The sequence below is a fragment of the Malaclemys terrapin genome, chromosome 1 (assembly GCF_027887155.1).
Source record: "Malaclemys terrapin pileata isolate rMalTer1 chromosome 1, rMalTer1.hap1, whole genome shotgun sequence".
NCBI classification, from domain to species: Eukaryota; Metazoa; Chordata; order Testudines; family Emydidae; genus Malaclemys; species Malaclemys terrapin.
The window spans coordinates 140,903,614-140,914,090 of NC_071505.1; the positions used below are offsets into that span (position 1 = coordinate 140,903,614).

General features: G+C 46.4%; 1 long non-coding RNA gene across 1 annotated transcript; it reads right to left on the minus strand.

Moving 5' to 3' along the window:
• Nucleotides 1-212: 212 nt before the first annotated feature.
• LOC128830525 (uncharacterized) lies at nt 213-5,425 on the minus strand. The gene is made up of 3 exons (XR_008443597.1): nt 5,364-5,425; nt 4,731-4,821; nt 213-3,511 (listed from the first exon to the last, which is right to left on the minus strand). It is a non-coding gene; the product is annotated as an uncharacterized LOC128830525 (long non-coding RNA).
• Nucleotides 5,426-10,477: the final 5,052 nt, after the last annotated feature.

The window sequence follows — 10,477 nt, forward strand, 5'->3', positions numbered from 1 at the left end:
TACTGTCAAGGCTCCTTCCCCACTCTGAACTTTAGGGTATAGATGTGGGGGCCTGCCTGAAAACTTCTAAGCTTAACTACCAGCTTAGATCTGGTCCGCTGCCACCACTCCCAATGTGCTAATTCCCTTCCCTGGGTAGATCCCAACTCCTGGTGGATCAAGATCCAACCCCCTTGGATCTAAAAAACAGGGAAAAATCAATCAGGTTCTTAAAAAGAGGGCTTTTAATTAAAGAAAAAGGTAAAAATCATCTCTGTATAATCAGGATGGAAAATAACTTTACAGGGTAATCAAACTTAAAGAGTCCAGAGGACCTCCTCCAGCCTTAGGTTCAAAGTTACAGCAAACACCCTAGTAAAAGGTACATTTACAAGTTGAGAAAACAAAGATAAAACTAACATGCCTTGCCTGGCTGTTTACTTACAAGTTTGAAATATGAAAGACTTGTTCAGAAAGATTTGGAGAGCATGGATTGATGTCTGGCCCCTCTCAGTCCCAAGAGCGACCACCCAAAACAAAGAGCACAAACAAAAGCCTCCCCCGCCACCAAGATTTGAAAGTATCTTGTCCCCTTATTGGTCTTTTGGGTCAGGTGTCAGCCAGGTTACCTGAACTTCTTAACCCTTTACAGGGAAAAGGATTTTGGAGTCTCTGGCCAGGAGGGATTTTATAGTATTGTACACTGGAGGGCTGATACCCTTCCCTCTATAGTTATGACAACTACCCTCCACAAAGTCCAAACTTCTGGCCAAATGGCAAGGGTCATTTGAGGGGGTTAGGCAGGTGGGGACCGTAGACTATGAAGTGCGGCTGCCAGGCAGATGGAAAGAAGTCCGGACTTATCATGTGAACCTCCTAAAAGAGTGGAAGACACAGGAGGGTTTGACTGATCACCCAATATCCCTCATAACCAGAACTCGGCCCGCTGATCTCATGGACCCCATGCTCATTGCGATTGGAGTAGGACTGGACATGGGGCAATGGGAGGCAGCTAGTCGGGGCCTTTGCCACCATGCTGTCACCTCACACAGGGCAGACTGAACTGGTGAGTCATCACATTACCACCCTCCCTGGCCAGAAGGTCCATGATAACCATCTGCTGCTGCCAAAGAAGATGTGGGGGTCAGTCCAGAGGGAGCTCCACATGATGCTGGACATGGGGGTCATGGAGGAATCACACAGTGAATGGTGGAGCCATATCATACTAGTCCCAAAATCCGACGGGATCGTACAATTCCGCATAAACTTCTGGGAGGTCAACACAATATCCCAGTTTAACGCACACCAGATGCCCAGAGTGGATGAACTACTGGAATGGCTGGGTAACGCAGCATTTATCTCAACGTTAGACTTCACAAAGGGGTACTGGCAAATACCTCTGATGCCCAAATCCCATGAGAAGACTCCCTTCCTTCCCCCATTCAGGCTGTATCACTTCGTCACCATGCCTTTTGGCATGCATGGGGCCACGGCCACGTTCCAATGACTGATGGACAGACTGTTACAACCCCACCACCCGTACGCAGCTGCCTATATAGATGACATAGTGGTGTACAGCCCCACATGGGAAGGACATCTTCAGCACCTTGCGGCGGTCTTGTAAGCCGTAGGAGAAGCCGGAATCACCGCAACCCAGCCAAGTGCCACCTTGGGCAGCAAGAGGTAATATATCTGGGGTATATGGTGGGCTGAGGGACTTTACGTCCCCTGGTGGACAAGGTACAAGTCTTACGGGACTACCCAACACCTACAACAAAAAGGCAGGTATGCCAATTCCTGGGCCTGGCAGGATACTACCGCTGCTTTGTGCCGAGGTTTGCAATGATCGCAGCACCTTTGTCGGACCCAACAAAGAGCTCACAGGCCCTCAAGGTACAGTGGTCAGCCGAATGTTAGAAGGCCTTCCAGAAATTGAAGGACCAACTAAGTAGGGAGCCAGTCCTATTTCACCCTGACTTCGACAGGCCTTTCATATTACGGACTGATGCATCAGAAGAAGGATTGGGAGCAGTGTTGTCCCAGGAAGACGAGGGAGAGTAGCATCCAGTCCTCTATTTGAGTAGGAAGTTGTTCCCCTGGGAGAAGAGGTACTCAATGATAGAGAAGGAGGCCCTGGCAGTGAAGTGGGCGATCGATGCCCTAAGGTACTACTTGCTGGAGAACCCCTTCTAGTTGGTCACTGACCATGCGCCACTTCGATGGCTTAACAGTAAGAAGGACACCAATGCCAGAATCACGAGGTGGTACTTTTCAATCCAGCCATACGACTTTCAAGTCACCTACCGACCCGGTAAGGCTCACACAAAACGCAGACTTCCTTTCCCAGGTAGGAGGGGAAGATGTGGAAGAGGGGCCACCAAAGGACACCTTCTTAAAGGGGGTGTGTGAGATTGGGCATGCATGCCGCGCACTGGGACTGAGGGGGTTAACCCCTCACTGAGGGCTGAGGAAGCCACGCCCCCATGGCCCTACTGGGCATGCTCGAAGTACAACACCAGTATAAGAAGGAGCAGCCTGGCTCAGTCTGGGTGGACCACTGTAGGGGAAGGAGGTGTGCTGCTGACTCCTGCTGAAGGGCTGTGGGCACTTTACAATGCAGAGGCCAGCCAGCTGACAGCAACCCTCAACTCCCAGGGTCTGGACGTGACTGAGGGAGAAGCAACTGGGGAACGAGGAAGCCACGAGATGCGGAGAAGCGGGTAGGAAGTAACCCAGGGAGTCTTTGCGGAGAGTTGGTTGAACAACCGGAAGCTAGCTCAGTGTGTTTTGGCCAGATCCCCACCAAGCTGGTAGCAGGCAACCCCACCACTGACAGGGCCCTGGATTGGGACCCGGTGGAGAGGGAGGGCCCGAGTCCCCCTACCATGGCTGCTGCCCATCTGGAGGTGGTGGCCCATCCTGATAGTGATGGATGGACTGTTAGGCCGCACAGTCTCGAGCCTGGGGGCAGGGATTGACTCTGGCTGCTAGGCTGCACAGCCCTGATGGGGGGTGTACAGGTGTGACCGCAGGCCCAACCCGCGACACAGCCTCATTAAGTACTTCTAAAATTGGCTTTGAAAGTGACTGGCTTATAAGGCTTTCTGCATGTTAATGCAGTCCAGAGATTTGATGTTTTGCAGTCTTTTCATGTAGTTTGTCAGCATTGGCTTTCCTAATTGGTCTGGCAAACCAAGCACCTCCTCCTCCTTTTACCGATTATAGCATTGGGAAACTTTCCCTCTTTGTTAGCTTTTTTGCAAAAGGTGTATCAATAGCCATCTTATGTAACTTCAATAAATGGGAAAACTTTGATCAACAAACACTGGGAACTGTGTTTAGTTTTTGGAGACACTGTTTCTTCAGTAGGTAGCTATATTTGTGCTTCAGGCTAGTTGGATGTAAATATACCACTTGAACCTTCAGATGACATGCTGATATATTCCTGGTTCTTGGTGTGTTCTTCAACTTGGTTAGTTTTTGAAGCCTTTCAGTGGAAAAATAGTGGTATTGTTTGTCTTATCATTTTGACCTGCAACGTATAAAAGAGATATGAAGAACTTAAACGTTTTGTTAAGATAATGCAAATTTAACATAAGGATAATGCAAATTACACCAAAACACATAACAGTTCTAGATTTCTAAAACAAATATAAAAAAAAAATTAAATTGACTTTTGAAAAGTAAGCAGGCATGGGATAAGAGGGAAATCCTCTCATGGATCAGTAATGGAAATAAAGGGTAGGAATAGATGGTCAGTTTTCAAAATGGACAGAGGTAAATCATGGTGTCCCTCCAGGGACTGTACTGGGACCAATATGGTTCAACATTCATAAAAGATCTGGAAAATGGGCAAGGAATTAGGTGCCAAAATTTGCAGATGATACAAAACTACTCAAGATAGTTAAGTCCAAAGCCGACTGCATAGAGTTACAAAGGGATCTCACAAAACTGGGTGACTGGGCAACAAAATGGCAGATGAAATTCAATATTGATAAATGCAAAGTAATGTACATTGGAAAACAATCTCAACTAAAAACATACAAAATGATGGGGTCTAAATTAGCTGTTACCACTCAAGAAAAATCTTGGAGTCATTGAGGATGGTTCTCTGAAAATATCCACTCAATGTGCAGCAGCAGTCAAAAAAGCTAGCGGAATGTTAAGAAGCATTAGGAAAGATGCTATACAAGTCACTAAAACATAGTCCAAACAAATGTTGCTTTAACATGACCCTCACTTTTCCCTCCACTGCACATTCCCAGAAGTAACAGAATGTCTGGTATTCTGGAAATGCATGAATGGCCACCCTAGTGCTCAGCAATTTGGAAAATCAGGCCAGTTATTCAGGTGCCTAAATACGGATTTAGGGGCCTGACCCTTGGGACCAATTTTTGAAATTCCCAGCCTATGGCTTCAGATTATTCTTCTCCTGGTTATGACTGAAGGTTCCCAAACATAAGGGCGGGACATAAGAGAGAATTCCCAATTTAATTTGGTGTAAATGAGAAGAGAATTAGGTGCAAAGTGTTCTATCTGGTTTACCCCCTTTGAAAGCCATTGCCTAGGAAGCCATCTCTCCTCAAATACCTTTCTGATTAGTGTCCAGAAATATGGATAATTCCCCATGCCTTTTACCAGCTTTGGGAACATGTACTTTGAATAACAGCTCTACTTCACAGCACTTAAATCCTAAACCAAGATAATTGCCTGTGTTTTTATTGCACATCTGAGTCCCTAGCAATCATTACCTTTTAATGACTCTCCCATCTTTTTCTGATGGCTTTGTTCATGTCATTACTTTCCTTTCCAGGTGATCTCAAAGACTGGTCCAACAGGACTCTTAAATGCAAATGACATTCAAATAGACAGTAAGTTTGGCATTTCTCTGTGGGACAAGGTTTTCCCAATCTTTGAATGAACCAAATATGTAGGCTTCAGCTCTAGTCAAGACAGATCAATGTTACTATTGCAAATTTAAAATTGCCACTACATTAATCTGGAAAGAGTATAACCACATCAAATAATCATGGGGGAAGGGGTGTTTAATTCTCTCAGTGTCTTTGTGATGTTTAAAAGAATTCTCATCCATCTCAAACACCCTCACACCTATCTGCCTCCAAGCAACCAAGAAGTCACTGACTCAAATGAGCCTCTGCTCTCAGAAAAGAGTTATGCACTGTTAACAGTTCAGTATTTTTCCTCAAGGTGGTTTATAAGGAGACCTGTCCTCCTCTTTCTAATTGGTCTTGATTGTGCCCATTGCTATTATTATTAAATATTTATATTGTGGTAGCATCCAGACGTCCCAATCAGGAGCCAGACCCCATTGTGGCAGGTGCTTTACTAACAAAAAAACATGATCCCTGCCCTAAGGAGCTTACATTCTTAGATCCCACGGTATCAATCACCAGCTGGGCAACAGAGTCACTCCTCTTGTATTGCTGAAGGAGAGATGAGAGAAGAAGTTACTCACATTGTGCAATAACAATGGTTCTTTGAGATGTGTCCCTATGGGTGCTCCACTGTAGGTGTGCTTGCATCCCTGTGCTGCTGATCGCAGAACTTTGATAGCAGTGTCTGTTGAGCCCGCACATGTGCTGTCTCTCCTTGTGCTGCACCATGAGGCTAGTCAGCGCATGCAGGCATCCCCCCTCCCCCAATTCCTCCTCCACCACAGACTCATTGACAATTACTCTGAAGTAGAGGGGACGGGGATGGGTTGTGGAGCACCCATAGGGACACACATCTCAAAGAGTCATCGTTACTGCACAAGGTGAGTAACTTCTTCTTCGAGTAGTCTCCCTGTGGGTGCTTCATTGTAGGTGACTCTGGCTAGATCGTCTGCCTCAACAGGTAGTGATCAATGGCTCCATGTCTAGTTGGCAGCCGGTTTCAAGCGGAGTGCCCCAAGGGTCAGTCCTGGGGCCGGTTTTGTTTAATATCTTTATTAATGATCTGGAGGATGGTGTGGACTGCACTCTCAGCAAGTTTGCAGATGACACTAAACTAGGAGGCATGGTAGATACACTAGAGGGTAGGGATCGGATACAGAGGGACCTAGACAAATTAGAGGATTGGGCCAAAAAATACCTGATGAGGTTCAACAAGGACAAGTGCAGAGTTCTGCACTTAGGACAGAAGAATCCCATGCACTGCTACAGACTAGGGACCGAATGGCTAGGTAGCAGTTCTTCAGAAAAGGACCTAGGGGTCACAGTGGACGAGAAGCTGGATATGAGTCAGTGTGCTCTTGTTGTCAAGAAGGCTAATGGCATTTTGGGCTGTATAAGTAGGGGCATTGCCCAGCAGATCGAGGAACGTGATCATTCCCCTTTATTTGACATTGGTGAGGCCTCATCTGGAATACTATGTCCAGTTTTGGGCCCCACACTACAAAAAGGATGTGGAAAAATTGGAAAGAGTCCAGCGGAGGGCAACAAAAATGATTAGGGGGCTGGAGCACATGACTTGTGAGGAGAGGCTGAGGGAACTGGGATTGTTTAGTCGCCAGAAGAGAAGAATGAGGGGGGATTTGATAGCAGCCTTCAACTACCTGAAGGGGGGTTCCAAAGAGGATGGAGCTTGGCTGTTCTCAGTGGTGGCAGATGACAGAACAAGGAGCAATGATCTCAAGTTGCAGTGGGGGAGGTCCAGGTTGGATATTAGGAAACACTATTTCACTAGGAGGGTGGTGAAGCACTGGAATGCGTTACCTAGGGAGGTGGTGGAGTCTCCTTCCTTGGAGGTTTTTAAGGCCCGGCTTGACAAAGCCCTGGCTGAGATGATTTAGTTGGGGATTGGTCCTGCTTTGAGAAGGGGGTTGGACTAGATGACCTCCTGAGGTCCCTTCTAACCCTGATATTTTATGATTCTATGACTCCCAAGTACTACTTATATGGGGGCTGGGACTTGGAAGTCGAGTCAGTTACAGATGACAGCAGTGTGGAGCCAAAGATGGCATGAGAAGCAGAGTCCCCAGTGATCGCATAGTGTTCTGTGAATGTGTGGACTGACATCTATGTCACTGCTCTACAGATCTGAGATAGGGACATTCTTGAAGAAGGCGATGGATGAGATCAACCTTGTGGAGTGTATGAATAGAGTCTGGAGGGGTCATGTTGCAAATTTGGTAGCACTGTCTGATGCAATTCGAACCCCATTTAGAGAGCCTTTGGATCTTTCGGCAATGGAGAGCAAAAGTCTAGGGGGACTTCCTGAAGGTCCTCATCCTGTCAAGGTAGAAGGCCAGGGCTTTTCTGACATCTAGGGTATGAAGTATAGCCTCCCTGTTGTCTCAGTGAGGCTTGGGATAGAAGATTGGAAGGTGAATCAATTGATTCACGTGAAATGGAGAGGTTACCTTAGGGATGAATTTTTGATGTGGCTTGAGCATAGCCTTGTCTGGCAAGAATACTGTGTAGGGGGTATGGTCCTCAGGGATGCTCTCTCTCCTGTTCTTCTGGCTGAGGTAATCACTATCAAGAAAGTTTTTTATATCAATAGTACGTCAGCAAACAGGTGGCTATGGGTTCTCATCCTGCCCTGGAGCAGTAGCATGGACATTTGTTTTAGTAAGTGGTGAATAGGTCTGTAGATGTTGTTCCCTATCATGTGAATAGGTTATGGAGCACAGACTGGTATCTCTCACTTGTGATCATGTGGAAATCTGTGACTAAGACTGTCCACTATCGAGTTCTGTGCACCCAGGAAGTAAGCTTCAGACAGTGTAATGTTGTGTTAGATGCACCAATTCCAAAGCCTCTTTGCTTCTGTGTACAGGGAGGGAGGTCTGGTTCCCCCTTGCTGATTGATGTAGTACATACAGCTATGTTGTCTGTTAGGATCTTTGTGTGTGATCAGCAGGAGGAAAGAGGTGCAGGTGTTCCTGACCACTCATAGCTCGAGATTCATAGACTCATAGACATTAAGGTCAGAAGGGACCATTATGATCATCTGGTCTGACCCCCTGCATGCTGCAGGCCGCAAGACCCTTCCCTGGACTCTACCGTTGAAGTCCCCAATCCTGTGTTTTAGTGACTTCAATCGGCTGAGACCCTCCTGCTAGTGATCCCTGCCCCATGCTGCGGAGGAAGGCGAAAAACCTCCAGAGGCTCAGCCAATCTACCCTGGAGGAAAATTCCTTCCCGACCCCAAATATGGCGATCAGTAATACCCCGAGCATATAGGCAAGAGTCTCTAGCCTGACCCTTGTTGGCCATTATGCTGTTCATGTACCATTGCTTCGTTTTCCTTGGCTACTATGTTTTATCATTAAACCATTCCCTCCATAAACTCATCCAACTTAATCTTAAAACCAGACAGGTCCGTCGCCCCCACCGTTTCCCTCGGAAGGCCGTTCCAATATTTCACCCCTCTGATGGTCAGAAACCTTCGTCTAATTTCAAGCCTAAACTTCCCCCCGGCCAGTTTGTATCCATTCGTTCTCGTGTCCACATTAGTACTAAACTGGAATAATTCCTCTCCCTCCCTTGTATTAACCCCTCTGATATATTTAAACATAGCAATCATATCCCCCCTCAGCCTTCGCTTTGTCAGACTAAACAACCCAAGCTCCTCTAATCTCTTTTCATATGACAGGTTTTCCATTCCTCTGATCATCTTAGTCGCCCTTCTCTGCACCCGTTCCAGTTTGAGTTCATCTTTTTTAAACATGGGAGACCAGAACTGCACACAGTACTCCAAATGAGGTCTCACCAGCGCCTTATACAACGGAAGCAGGACCTCCCTATCTCTACTAGATATACCTCGCCTAATACATCCCAAGACCGCATTGGCTTTTTTCACCGCCACGTCACATTGCCGACTCATAGTCATCCTGCGGTCCACAAGGACCCCTAGGTCCTTCTCCTCTTCCGTTACTTCTAACCAATGCGTCCCCATCTTGTAACTAAAATTGTTATTATTCGTCCCCAAGTGCATCACCTTACACTTTTTACTATTAAATTTCATCCTATTTCTGATACTCCAATTCACAAGCTCATTCAAGTCTCCCTGCAGAGTATCCCTATCCTCCTCCGAGTTTGCAACTCCTCCCACCTTCGTATCATCCGCAAACTTTATCAGCCCACTCTTGCAATCGGTCCCGAGGTCAGTTATAAATAGATTAAATAAGATGGGTCCCAAAACCGAACCTTGAGGCACTCCACTAGTAACCTCCCTCCAACCCGACAATTCACCCTTTAATACGACCCGCTGCATTCTCCCCATTAACCAATTCCCTATCCACCTCTGGATTTTCATATCGATCCCCATGTTTTTCATTTTAACCAATAGTTCCTCATGGGGTACTGTATCAAACGCTTTACTGAAATCCAGGTATATTAGGTCCACCGCATTTCCCTTATCTAATAAGTCCGTTACTTTCTCAAAGAAGGAGATCAGATTCGTTTGGCACGATCTGCCCTTCGTAAAACCATGCTGTAATTTATCGCATTTGCCATTAACTTCAAGGTCCTCAACTAGTTTCTCTTTCAGAATCTTCTCCAGCACCTTGCACACTACTGATGTTAAACTAACAGGCCTATAGTTACCCGGGTCACTTTTTTTCCCTTTCTTGAAAATAGGAACCACATTGGCTATTCTCCAGTCTAACGGGACTACCCCCGAGTTTACAGATTCATTAAATATAGTCGCTAATGGGCCTGCTATTTCCCGCGCCAATTCCTTCAATATTCTCGGATGAAGATCGTCCGGTCCACCCGACTTAGTCCCATTAAGGCATTCTAGTTTTGTTTCTACCTCGGATGCGGTAATCCCCCATCCCGTATGCCCCTCTGTAACGGTGCTAGTATCCCTAATACCTTCATTGGCCTCATTAAACACCGATGCAAAATATTCATTGAGATATTGCGCCATGCCTAGATTATCTTTAATCTCCTCTCCGGCTATAGTCTTCAGCGGTCCCACTTCTTCTTTCTTTGCTTTCTTCCTATTTATATGGCTGTAAAACCTCTTACTATTACTTTTAATTCCCCTCGCTAAGTCCAACTCTTCCTGGCCTTTGGCCTTTCTCACTCTATCTCTACATTCTCTGACTTCGCTAAGGTAAGTTTCCTTACTGATCCCTCCCCTCTTCCACTCTTTGTACGCTTTCTGTTTTTTCCTAATCGCCCCTTTCAGCCGGTCGCTGATTGATATGAAAGGATATATCCATGAGTGACCATTTGCCTTGAGTTGTGAGGCCATTTAGATATGCACTCAACCGTATGAGTGACGGATTAACAACAGTGATGCGAGAAGGGGATCCCTTTGCACACAGTGGCTGTGTGCTTCCAGCAGTCTAAGCAGTTTTAGATCCTAGTAGGTAGTGACAGGGATTTGTCCAACCCATCCCTGGTCAATCTGTAAACCGAACTGAACCACAATTGGAGGCATCACATGTGAAGTCTGGTATCACTGCTGTGCCTGCTGCCATATGTTCTGATAGTTGGAGGCAGAGTCTGGCTAGTATTTGTGGGCTGCACTGAAAGGTGTC